General features: G+C 38.5%; 1 pseudogene; it reads right to left on the bottom strand.

Moving 5' to 3' along the window:
- Positions 1–8,690: 8,690 nt before the first annotated feature.
- On the bottom strand, positions 8,691–9,822 carry LOC104672397 (annotated as a pseudogene).
- Positions 9,823–12,248: the final 2,426 nt, after the last annotated feature.

Raw genomic sequence — 12,248 nt, 5'->3', positions numbered from 1 at the left:
AGGAGAAGAGAGGGCAGAGAAGAAGACAGTAAGATCTCTAGTGTCTCTTCTTATAGGGACATTAATCTCATCATAAGGGACCCACCCTCATTACCTCATATAACCTAATTATCTCCCAAAGGCTCTACCTCTAAATACCATCAAATTGGAGCTCAGGGCTTCAGTATATAAATTTGTTGGGGGAAGAATTCAGTCCATAGTAATAGTACACATGGCCAAAAAAGAGTAAGGGAGTAATTTGAAGTGATACTGGAAATCACTGATTTTATAAATAACCAGGAAACTTAATTGTTTCAGATGCATAGAGACCCCAAATTAATGCTGACCACATTTCCCCCCAATAATTTCAGTATTTATAAAGATGGAAATAATTTGCAGTGAAAAACTCTCTCTCCTGTCCCTGTTTTCTTTTCTTTTCTTTTTTTTTTTGAGGCGGAGTCTCGCTCTGTCGCCCGGACTGGAGTGCAGTGGCCAGATCTCAGCTCACTGCAAGCTCCGCCTCCCGGGTTTACGCCATTCTCCTGCCTCAGCCTCCCGAGTAGCTGGGACTACAGGCGCCCGCCACCTCGCCCGGCTAGTTTTTGTATTTTTAGTAGAGACGGGGTTTCACCGTGTTAGCCAGGATGGTCTCGATCTCCTGACCTCGTGATCCGCCCGTCTCGGCCTCCCAAAGTGCTGGGATTACAGGCTTGAGCCACCGCGCCCGGCCCTTGTCCCTGTTTTCTAGCCACCCATTTCTTTCCCAGATGCTATGGCCAGTGCTTTTGTCCCTTCCAGAGACAGTATATGTGTATTCAGACCTCTTATGGACACATGGGTTTCAGAATTCAGAACACTCCGGGTTTAGGCAGTAATAAGGTGCACATAGCATGTATTCCATAACACCTCAGGCTCTCTCTAGGATGTCCAGTCATCTCTGCTTGCCCCAGACTATCCTGGCTTCAGCACTGTATGTCCCTCATCCTAGGAGCCCTCTCCATCCCAGGCAAAGTAGGCTCTTTTGATGACTTTTTAATTTATCCAAGCTTTTATGAATGGCTTTTCTTTTGCCTTTACTACTTCTTAACACCAATTCAAAATTGTTTTAAAATCACTTTATTCTTCCTTTTCTGTCCTTTGGTTTTCAGACTTTCTCTCTCTTTCAAACCGTTAGGCAAAACATATTCTGACAAACATGAAATTCCACGTCAAAGTAGACCCAATTTTAATGCTCGTTAAGAATTAACATCAAAATAACTAGATAAATAAAATTAGCCGGATTATCAGAGGATAGTATAAAAGGCAATTGCAGAATTCTTTCCCTGTTCTTTTTTGTTATTGCTGAGAACATGCTATTACAACATGTTTCTTTTATTTTTATCATTAATTTTCTATTGATACATAATATTTTATATATTTATAGGGCACATGTGATACTCTGTCACATGCATAGATTGTGTCATAATCAAGCCAGGGTATTGGAGGTATTCATCATCTTGAGTAGTTATTTCTATGTACTGGAAACATTTCAAGTCTTTTCTTCTAGCTATTTAAAAATATATAACATATTGGTGTAAACTACAGACACCCTACTTTGCTACTAAACGTTAGAACTTATTCCTTCTATCTAACTTCATGTTTGTAGCCATTAATCAATCTCTCTTTACCCTGCCCCCCCCATCCATACATGCTTCTCAGCCTCTGGATACTATCGTTCTATTCTCTACCTCCATGAGATCAACATTTTTAGCTCCCACATATGAGTGAGAACATACAATATTTGTCTTTCTGTACCTGCATTATTTTCCTTAACATAATGATCTCTGGTTCCATCCATGTTGCTGCAAATGACATGATTTCAGTTTTTATGGTCAAATAGCATTCCATTGTGTGTATATGTACTACATTTTCTTAATCCATTTATCCATTGATGAACTCCCATCGTTGATTCCATATCTTTCCTATTGTGAACAGTGCTGCCATAAACATGGGATGTATGTACTCGTTTGACATATTGATGTTTTTTTCCTTCAGATAAATACCCCATAGTGGGATTGCTGGATTGTACGGTAGTTCTATTTTTCGTTTTTTGAGAACTATTCATGCTGCTTCCCATAGCGGTTGTTAGTGACAGCCCACTAACATGTATAAGAATTCCCTTTTCTCCACATCCTTACCAGCATCTGTTGTGTTTCATCTTTTTAATGATAGCCATTCTAACTGGTGTAAGATGATGATTAGTGATGTTGAGAAGTTTTTCATATTCTTGTTGGTCATTTGTATGTCTTCTTTTGAAAAATGTCTATTTGTGTCCTTTGCCCATTCTTAAATGGGATTATTTGTTTATTTTATTGTTGAATTATTTGTGTTGCTTGTATATTCCAGATGTTAGTCCCCTATCTGGTGAATAGTTTTGCAAATATTTTCTCCCATTCGAGAGCTCATCTCTTAACTTCGTTGATTGTTTCTTTTGCTGTGCAGAAACTTTTTAGTTTGATTAAGTCTCATTTGTCTATTTTTGTTTCTGTTGCCTGAGCTTTTGGGGTCTTAGCCATAAAATCTTTGCCTAGACCAATGACCTGAAGAATTTTCCCTATGTTTCCTTTTAGTAGTTTTGGATTTTATGTTTCAGGCTTTAATGCATCTTGAGTTGATTTTTGCATATAGTAAGAGATAGGGTCCAGTTTCATTCTTCTGCCTATGGTTACCCAGTTTTCCCAGCACGATTTATTGAAGAGGACATTCTTTCCTTATATATTCATGATGGCTTTGTTGAAGATCAATTCGCTGTAAAATATGTGGACTTATTTCTAGGTTCTCTATTCTGTTTTATTGGTCTATGTGCCTATTTTTATAGCAATACCATGATTCTTTGTCTATAGCCTTGTAATATATTTTGAAATCAGGTAATGTGATGCTTCCATATATTTTGTTCTTTTTGCTCAGGATTTCTTCAGAGATTCTGGCTCTTTTTTGGTTCCATACAAATTTTAGGATTGTTTTTTCTGTATTTGTGAAAAATGACACGGGTATTTTGATAGGGATCGCATTGAATCTGTAGATTGCTTTGGGCAGTATGGTTGTTTTAACAGTATTAATTTTTCTGATCCATGAGCATGAGATGTCTTCCTATTTGCTTGTTCTCTTCAATTTCTTAATCAGTGTATTATAATTTTTCTTATAGAGATCTTTAACGCCTTGGTTAAGTTTGTTTGTAGGTATTTCTATTTTGTAGCTATTGTAAATGGGGTGGCTTTCTTGATTTCTTTTTTGGCTATTTCATTAATGGTGTATAAAAACACTACTGATTTTTGTATGTATGTATCCTGAAACATAACTTAAGTTGTTTATCAGTTCTAAGAGTTCTTTGGTGACATCTTTTGGTTTTTCTAAATATAAAATCATGTCATTTGCAAAGAAGGACAATTTGGCTTCCTCTTTTACAACCTGGATTCCTTTTATTCATTTCTCTTGCTTGATTGCTCTGGATAGGACATCCTGTTCTGTGTTGAATAGCAGTGAAAATGGGTCTCCTTGTCTTGTTCCAGTTCTTAGAGAAACGGCTTCTAATTTTTCTCCATTCAGTATGATGTTAGCTGTGGGTTTGTCATAAATGGCCTTTATTATGTTGAGATATGCTCTTTCTATGCCTTGCTTGTTGAGAGTTTCTATTATGAAGGCATATTGAACTTTATCAAGTGCTTTTTCTTCATCTATTGAGATGATCAGGTGGTTTTTGTCCCTCATTCTGCTGATATGATGTATTATATGTATTGATTTGCTTATATTATAATATCCTTACAACCCTGGTATAAATTCCAGTTGTTCATAGTGTATTATCTTTTTGATGTGCTGTTGGATTCAATTTGCTAGTATTTTGTTAAAGATTTTTGTCTCTATGTTCATCATGGATATTGGCCTATAGTTTTCTTTTGTTGTTGTTGTTACATCTGTGTGGTTTTGGTATTAGAAAAATGCTGGCCTCATAGAATGAGTTAGGGAGAATTCCCTCCTCTTCAATTTTTTGGAATAGTTTGAGGAGAAGTAGTGTTAATCCTTCTCTAAAGTTTGGTAGAATTCAACTGTGAATCCATTTGGTCCTGGACATTTTTCCTTTTTGAAGACTTTATTAGTGATTTAATCTCATTACTCATGATTGGTCTATTCAAGTGTTTTATTTCTTCCTGATTTGATCTTGGCAGGTTGTATGTGTTCAGGAATTTATCCGTTTCCTCTAGGTTTTCCAGTTTGTTAGTGATCTGTGATAATCTTTTTTATTTCTATGGTATCAGTTGTAATGTCTTTTTTTTTTCATTTCCGATTTTGTGTATTTAGATCTTTTTTTCTTAGACTAGCTAGCAGTTTATTATGTTTTCATCTTTTCAGAAGAAAACCAACTTTTCATTTTATTGATCCTTTGTACTACTTTTTCAGTTTTTATTTCATTTAGGCGTGCTCTCATTTTTTAAAAAAATTTACTCTAATTTCTGGGATACATGTGTATTATGTGCAGGTTTGCATAGGTATACCTATGTTTACATAGGTATACATGTGCCATGATGGTGTGCTGCACCTATTCATCTGTCGTCTAAGTTTTCTCCCCTTGCCTCCCACCCCACAACAGACCCTGGTGTGTGTTGTTTCCCTCCCTGTGTTCACGTGTTCTCATTGTTCAACTCCCACTTATGGATGAGAACATGTGGTGTTTGGTTTTCTGTTCCTGTGTTAGTTTGCTGAGGAAAATGGCTTCCAGTTTCATCCATGTCCCTGCAGAGGACATGATCTCATTCTTTTTATGGCTGCATAATATTCCACAGTGTATATGTACCACATTTTCTTTATCCATCTATCATTGATGGACATTCAGGTTGGTTCCATGTCTTTGCTATTATAAATAGTGCTGCAATAAACATATGTGTGCATGTGTCTTTATTGTAGAATAATTTATATTCTTTGGGTGTATACCCAGTAATGGGATTGCTGGGTCAAATGGTATTTCTGGGTCTAAATTCTTGAGAATTTGCCACACTGTCTTCCACAATGGTTGAACTAATTTACATTCCCACCAACAGTGTAAAAGCGTTCCTATTTCTCCACAGCCTCACCAGCATCTATTGTTCCTCAACATTTTAATAATTGCCATTCTGACTGGTGTGAGATGCCATCTCATTGTGGTTTTGATTTGCATTTCTTTAATGATCAGTGATGTTGAGCTTTTTTTCATATGTTTGTTGGCCGCATAAATGTCTCCTTTTGAGATGTGTCTGTTCATATTCTTTGCCCACGTTTTGATGGGGTTGTTTGATTTTTTTCATGTAAATTTGTTTAAGTTCCTTGTGGATTCTGGATATTAGTTCTTTGTCAGTTGGGTAGATTGCTAACATCTTCTCCCATTCTGTAGGTTCCCTAGTTTCTTTTGCTGTGCAGAAGCTCTTTAGTTTAATTAGATCCCATTTATCAATCTTGGCTTTTGTTGCAATTGCTTTTGGCATTTTCCTCATGAAGTCCTTGCCCATGCCTATGTTCTGAATGGTATTGCCTAGGTTTTCATCTAGGATTTTCATGGTTTTGGGTTTTACATTTAAGTCTTTAATCCATCTTGAGTTAATTTTCGTATAAGATATAAGGAAGGGGTCCAGTTTCAATTTTCTACATATGGCTAGCCAGTTTTCCCAGTACCATTTACTGAATAGTGCTTTCCCCATCGCTTGTTTTTGACAGGTTTGTTGAAGATCAGATGGCTGTAGATGTGTGGTATTATTTCTGAGGTCTCTGTTCTGTTCCATTGGTCTATATGTCTGTTTTGGTACCAGTACCATGCTGTTTTGGTTACTGTAGCCTTGTAGTATAGTTTGAAGTCAGGCAGCGTGATGCCTCCAGCTTTGTTCCTTTTACTTAGCATTGCCTTGGCTATATGGGCTCTTCTTTGGTTCCATATGAAATTTAAAGTAGTTTTTTCTAATTCTTTGAAGAATGTCCATGGTAGTCTGATGGGAATAGCATTGAATCTATAAATTACTTTGGGTAGTATGACCATTTTCACGATATTGATTCTTCCTATCCATGAGTATGGAATGTTTTTCCATTTGTTTGTGTCCTCTATTTCCTTGCACAGTGGTTTGTATTTCTCCTTGAAGAGGTCTTTCACATCCCTTGTCACCTGTATTCCTAGATATTTTATTCTCTTGGTAGCAATTGCGAACAGGAGTTCATTCATGATTTGGCTCTCTGCTTGTGTGTTGTTGGTGTAAAGGAATGCTTGCGATTTTTGCCATTGATTTTGAATCCTGAGACTTTGCTGAAGTTGCTTATCAGCTTAAGGAGTTTTTGGGCTGAGAGGATGGGGTTTTCTAAATATACAATCATGTCATCTGCAAACAGAGACAATTTGACTTCTTCTCTTCCTATTTGAATACCCTTTTTCAATTTCTTTCTCTTGCCTGATTGCCCTGACCAGAACTTCCGTTACTATGTTGAATAGGAGTGGTGAGAGAGGACATCCTTGTCTTGTGCCAGTTTTCAAGGGGAATGCTTCCAGCTTTTGCCCATTCAGTATGATATTGTCTGTGGGTCTGTCATAAATGGTTCTTATTATTTTGAGGTATGTTCCATAAATACCTCGTTTATTGAGAGTTTTTAACGTGAAGGGATGTTGAATTTTACTGAAGGCTTTTTCTGCATCTGTTGAGATAATCATGTGGTTTTTGTCTTTGGTTCTTTTTATGTGATGGATTACATTTATTGATTTGTGTATGTAGAACCAGTCTTGCATCTCAAAGATGAAGCTGACTTGATCATGGTGGATAAACTTTTTGATGTGCTGCTGGATTTGGTTTGACAGTATTTTATTGAGGATTTTCACATCGATGTTCATCAGGTATATTGACCTGAAGTTTTCTTTTTTTGTTGTGTCTCTTCCGCTTTTGGAATCAGGATAATGCTGGCTCCACAAAATGAGTTAGGGAGGATTCCTTCCTTTTCAGTTGTTTGGAATAGTTTCAGAAGGAATGATACCAACTCCTCTTTGTGCCTCTGGTAGAATTCAGTTGTGAACCTGTCTGATCCTGGGTTTTTTTTGGTTGTTAGGTTTTAATTACTGCCTCAATTTCAGAACTTTTATTGGTCTATTCAGGGGTTGGAATTCTTCCTGGTTTAGTCTTGGGAGGGTGTATGTGTTCAGGAATATATCAATTTCTTCTAGATTTTCTAGTTTATTTGCATAAAGGTGTTTGTAGTGTTCTCTGGTGGTAGTTTGTATTTCTGTGGGGTCAGCTATGATATCCCCTTTATCATTTTAAAAAATAATTACTTTAATTACAAATTTCCACCAATTCTTGCCAATCATATTATTGTGGATATCACAAATGAATTCTATAACAGTATTACCTTATATTCATCTGCATGAAACTTAAGAGAAAGGAGAGAAGAAATGTATATGTTTCTGAGAATGACACCATAAAGCTCATATTTACAGTATGGTAGTCTGTAAACATACAGTATGGTAGTGGGCCTGCCAGTTAAAGCCCACTCTTTTATCATCACCCAGCTGCACGACCCTGAGCAAGTCATTTTTGTCTGCTCATTTTAAAAATCATCTATCACCTGACTTCTCTATCTATGAGAGTTAACTGGCTGCATGCAAAATACCATGAAAAATACCATGCACTTATAAGTGTGAAGTAGCACTGTAAAGTGACTTATATATTACTGGTCTTTCTATTTTTAGAGTAATAATATTCATATATCAGTAAAAGTCACATTGCTAAGTGATCCCTTTAAAAGCTCCTAGGTATCAGCTTTACTGACAATCTGGTATTATTCTGAAGCCAGCATCTCAACTCTTGGAATGATATACAATAGTCACAACTTGAATTAATAACTAATAAAATAAAATACCCCTTTATTCTCCAAAATGTAATAATTCAGGAGTAATGACGTCAAGATTTTGTAATACCCAAACTAAGGAGAAAAATGCCCCACCGTGGCTTGTTTAAATGACTTAAAGTACAAGTGGTAACTATGGTGACTAGGGAACCAACATTTAAAACATAAAAATATTATTACAAAAATCACATTTCCCATGAATTTCTAAAAATTAAAATTCTGAGATTTTGTGTCTGAGAAACTGCTTCTTCAGCAAAATATTTAGCACTGGCACTGACTGCATCATCCCAAATCTATGGTATGGCCAGGTGTTTAGGTCCTTCAAGCAACATTTTTAGAAAGGGTCCCATTGCTCTTTACTTGCAAAATGACTATCTCTAGGGCCTCAAAATTCAAGAGACAACCTATATATTTATAATGTTATAAAAGGGAAGACTTTGGCATGTGAACCAGAACTACGTAATTGTGAATATCAGGCAAATTGATCTCTATGTGTATATATAAGGTATAGCTGACATGATTATTACAAGTTTTTTGCAAGCTTGAAGGCCAAGGAAAATAATCTGCAAATATATCTTGCTGATTTATCAAGTACTGAGATGTTAATGAATTCTTCATATTGTTACTCATAAATCAGTTCTTTAGAATTTCTCAGCCTTTGGGTACTCTAAGCCTTGGATGGAACCATTTAGGGAGTAGCCAGATATATGCAGATAATATTATGATTTAGAAACATTTCTGCTTTATCAAAGTGAAAAGATAAATATTGTAAACACTGAAAATGTGAAAATAAGATTCGAGAGAGCTGCCAACTCTTTGGGTACCAGTTAGAAAGTATCTTTGTCTGATTCATCACTCTTGGGTTTGGTAAGTCTTTCTAGTTCTTCTCCATCCCCACTGGAACTCTCCCAAAGATTGCCACTTAGATCTCGGATCCTTTCTTGCCTAGGTGCGTATTCTGGACCTTGAGGCTTGTTGGCATTATAAATAAATATAGAGACAAGGACTGATGGGGCTTCCAAGAAAAATTCCAGGGAGGGCCTGAAGTCAAAGACCAGGACAGACACTGTTGTGATAATGACAGTGGTAACCTGGGCCCTTAAGACATGGAACATGTCCAGGAACTTCAGAATGAAAACCACTGAAAGGCCCTGGAATGCAGTTACAAAAATAAGGGCTACTGAAAATGCATTGTGGCCATAAAAATTCCACAGTTCTTAATCTGATCACAGTTACTCCTCTGAAGGCCCAGAGTCAGCCCATTAAACAGAATGCCAAAGAAACAGAGTTTGCTGTTCTGTATGAAGATGCTTTCAGTGAGCTGGTTCCCTTCCTTCAATATCTTTTCATTATAGATATTAGCCATTGAAGAAATAAAACACTGGACTATAATAAGAACATGGCCCATGCCAAGATGGATGTGACTGAAAACCTTGACTGTGGTGTTCCATTTAGCTTCAGGAAAAGTCCATTCCTTTGTTATACAATTGTCTTTTCTGGGACACTCACTTCTGAAAAGAAGGCAGGAATTGGATGGGCTGAAGAAGGCATCATGATGAAATCCATGTCCTGCCAAGTTGTGCTGTAAAGTTTTAGTCCCAGCAGTCAAGGCCAAAATAGACAAAAACAAAATCAGGAAGGAAGTCCACTGGATCCAGTTTAGATGCCTCTTCAGCACTATCCTGAATAGAAGAGCTGTTGTTATAATGCTAAAATTTGAGAAGACAACAGCCATGGCCTTTCTTTATGACACAGAATGACACAAGCACACAGAAAACTAGCTTCACCAGTTCTGAGCACACATTCACAGTAGTTGGAAGATAATCATACTTCATTGGCAGCATACTTCATCAGTAATATGTGACTTGAGCTTAAAGCAATGAATATGGCACCTAGCAGGAATGTATATATTGTTGACAAGGGGTATATTATAAGATGACTACAGCACTGTTTTCCCATTCCATTGTTTTTTAATTGCATCCTAGAGCTGAGACAGTAACTGTCTGGCCCTATAGTGTAGCAGCAGTAGCCTTTAGGGTCCATAGGTGGAGAAGTTACAGTAGGTATAGGCAAAAGAGCCTCTGCTTCTAAGCCGCCTATTGCGGAACCCCTTTATCTTTTTTTTTTTTTTTTTTTTTTTTTTTTTTTTTTAGATGGAGTCTTTCTCTGTCACCCAGGCTGGAGTGCAGTGGCACCATCTCTGCTCACTGCAAGCTCCACCTCCCAGGTTCACACCATTCTCCTGCCTCAGCCTCCTGAGTAGCTGGGACTACAGGCACCTGCCACCACGCCTGGCTAATTTTTTGGTATTTTTAGTAGGGACGAGGTTTCACTGTGGTCTTGATCTCCTGATCTCGTGATCTGCCCGCCTTGGCCTCCCAAAGTGCTGGGATTACAGGCGTGAGCCACTGCACCCGGCCTCCCCTTTATCATTTTTTATTGTGTCTATTTGATTCTTCTTTCTCTTCTTCTTTATTAATCTAAGTAGTGGTCCATCTATTTTGTTAATTTTTTCAAAGAAACAGCTCCTGGATTCATTGATTTTTTGGAGGGTTTTTTGTGTCTCTATCTCCTTCAATTCTGCTCTACTCTTAGTTATTTCTTGTCTTCTGTTAGCTTTTGGATTAGTTTGCTCTTGCTTCTCTAGCTCTTTTTAATTGTGATGTTAAGGTGTTGATTTGAGATCTTTCTAGCTTTCTGATGTGGGCATTTAGTGTCATAAATTTCCCTCTTTACACTGCTTTAGCTGTATCTGAGAGACTCTGGTACATTGTCTCTTTGTTCTCATTGGTTTCAAAGAACTTGGTTTCTGCCTTAATTTCATTATTTAGCCAAGAGTCATTCAGGAGTAAGTTGCTCAGTTTCCATGTAATTGTGTGGTTTTGAGTAAGTTTCTTAATCTTGAGTTCTAATTTGATTGCACTGTTGTCTGAGAGACTGTTTGTTATGATTTCCATTCTTTTGCATTTGCTGAGGAGTATTTTATTGCCAATTATGTGGTCCATTTTATAATAAGTGCCATATGGCACTGAGAAGAATGTATATTCTGTGGATTTGGGGTGGAGAGTTATGCAGATGTCTATTAGGTCCACTTGATGCAGAGCTGAGTTCAAGTCGTGAATATCCTTGTTAATCTTCTGTCTCACTGATCTGTCTGATATTGACAGGGGCATGTTAAAGCCTCTCACTATTATTGTGTGTGAGTCTAAATCTCTTTGTAGGTCTCTAAGAACTTGTTTTATGAATCTGAGTGCTCCTGTGTTGGGTGCATATATATTTAGGATAGTTAGCTCTTCTTGTTGAATTCATCCCTTTACCATTAGGTAATGTCATTCTTGTCTTTTTTGGTCTTTGTTGGTTTAAAGTCTGTTTTGTCAGAGACTAGGATTGCAACCCCTGCTTTTTCTTGCTTTCCATTTGCTTGGTAAATTTTCCTTCATCCCTTTATTTTGAGCCTATGTGTGTCTCTGCACATGAGATGGGTCTCCTGAATACAGCATACTGATGGGTCTTGACTCTTTATCCAATTTGTGCTTTGTTGGGGGAAAAACCCACTCATCTGGGCTGCCTGGATTCCTCAGAACTACCAGGAGGAAAGGCTAAGTCTGCTGGTCCAGAGACTGTGGATGCCCCTCCTCCTAGGGACTCAGGCCCAGAAAGATCACGGTTCTGTCTCTGAGTCCCTGGCTGGAGTTGTTGGAGTTTGTGAAGGGAGGCCCTGCCTAGTGAGGAGGAATGGGTCTGGGCAGGCCTGTAGAGGCACTCTGGTTGCAGTTTGCCACAGCTGGTGTGTTGGGCTGTGGGGGACACCTCTTGGGAATAAGTTGTCCAGCCTCCCTGGCTCCAGCAAGGGAAAAATACAGCCTGAAGCTTAGAAATGGCTGTCACCCTTCCCCTTCCCAGGTAGCATAGTGTCTTAGGCAGCTATCTATCCCAGTGCTGGCTGCTGCCTCTTTGCCAAGGAGCTCAAATGGCTTAGACAGCAGGCAGATGCAGCTGTGTTGCTGGTCACCCCTCCCCACTGGGAACTCAGCAGGCTTAAGGTGATTCTAGCTGAGAGGCTGTTGAGAATCTGTGCAGCTCCAGGGGTGGACCCTAGGCCCATTGGCATGGGTTCACAAGTGGGATCTTCCAATCCATGGGTTGCACAGTTCCGTGGAAAAAGCACAGTTTCCCTGGCTGGGCAGCATGCTCACTCACTGCCTCACTTGGCTAGCGGGTGGGGGCTACCCGGCCCCATGTGGCCCTCAAGTGGGCTGCCACATCACGTTGCTCTTCCTTCCTCTTTGTGGGTCACACTAGCTACCTAGATCAGTTCTAATGACAGAATCTGGGTATGTCAGTTGCCGGGCAGGATTTACATGCTATGGTTTGTTTTGATGGAA

This window comes from Rhinopithecus roxellana, chromosome 14 (genome assembly GCF_007565055.1).
Source record: "Rhinopithecus roxellana isolate Shanxi Qingling chromosome 14, ASM756505v1, whole genome shotgun sequence".
NCBI lineage: Eukaryota > Metazoa > Chordata > Mammalia > Primates > Cercopithecidae > Rhinopithecus > Rhinopithecus roxellana.
Note: the sequence above shows the minus strand (reverse complement) of the source record. Positions and strands in the feature narration are given on the sequence as shown.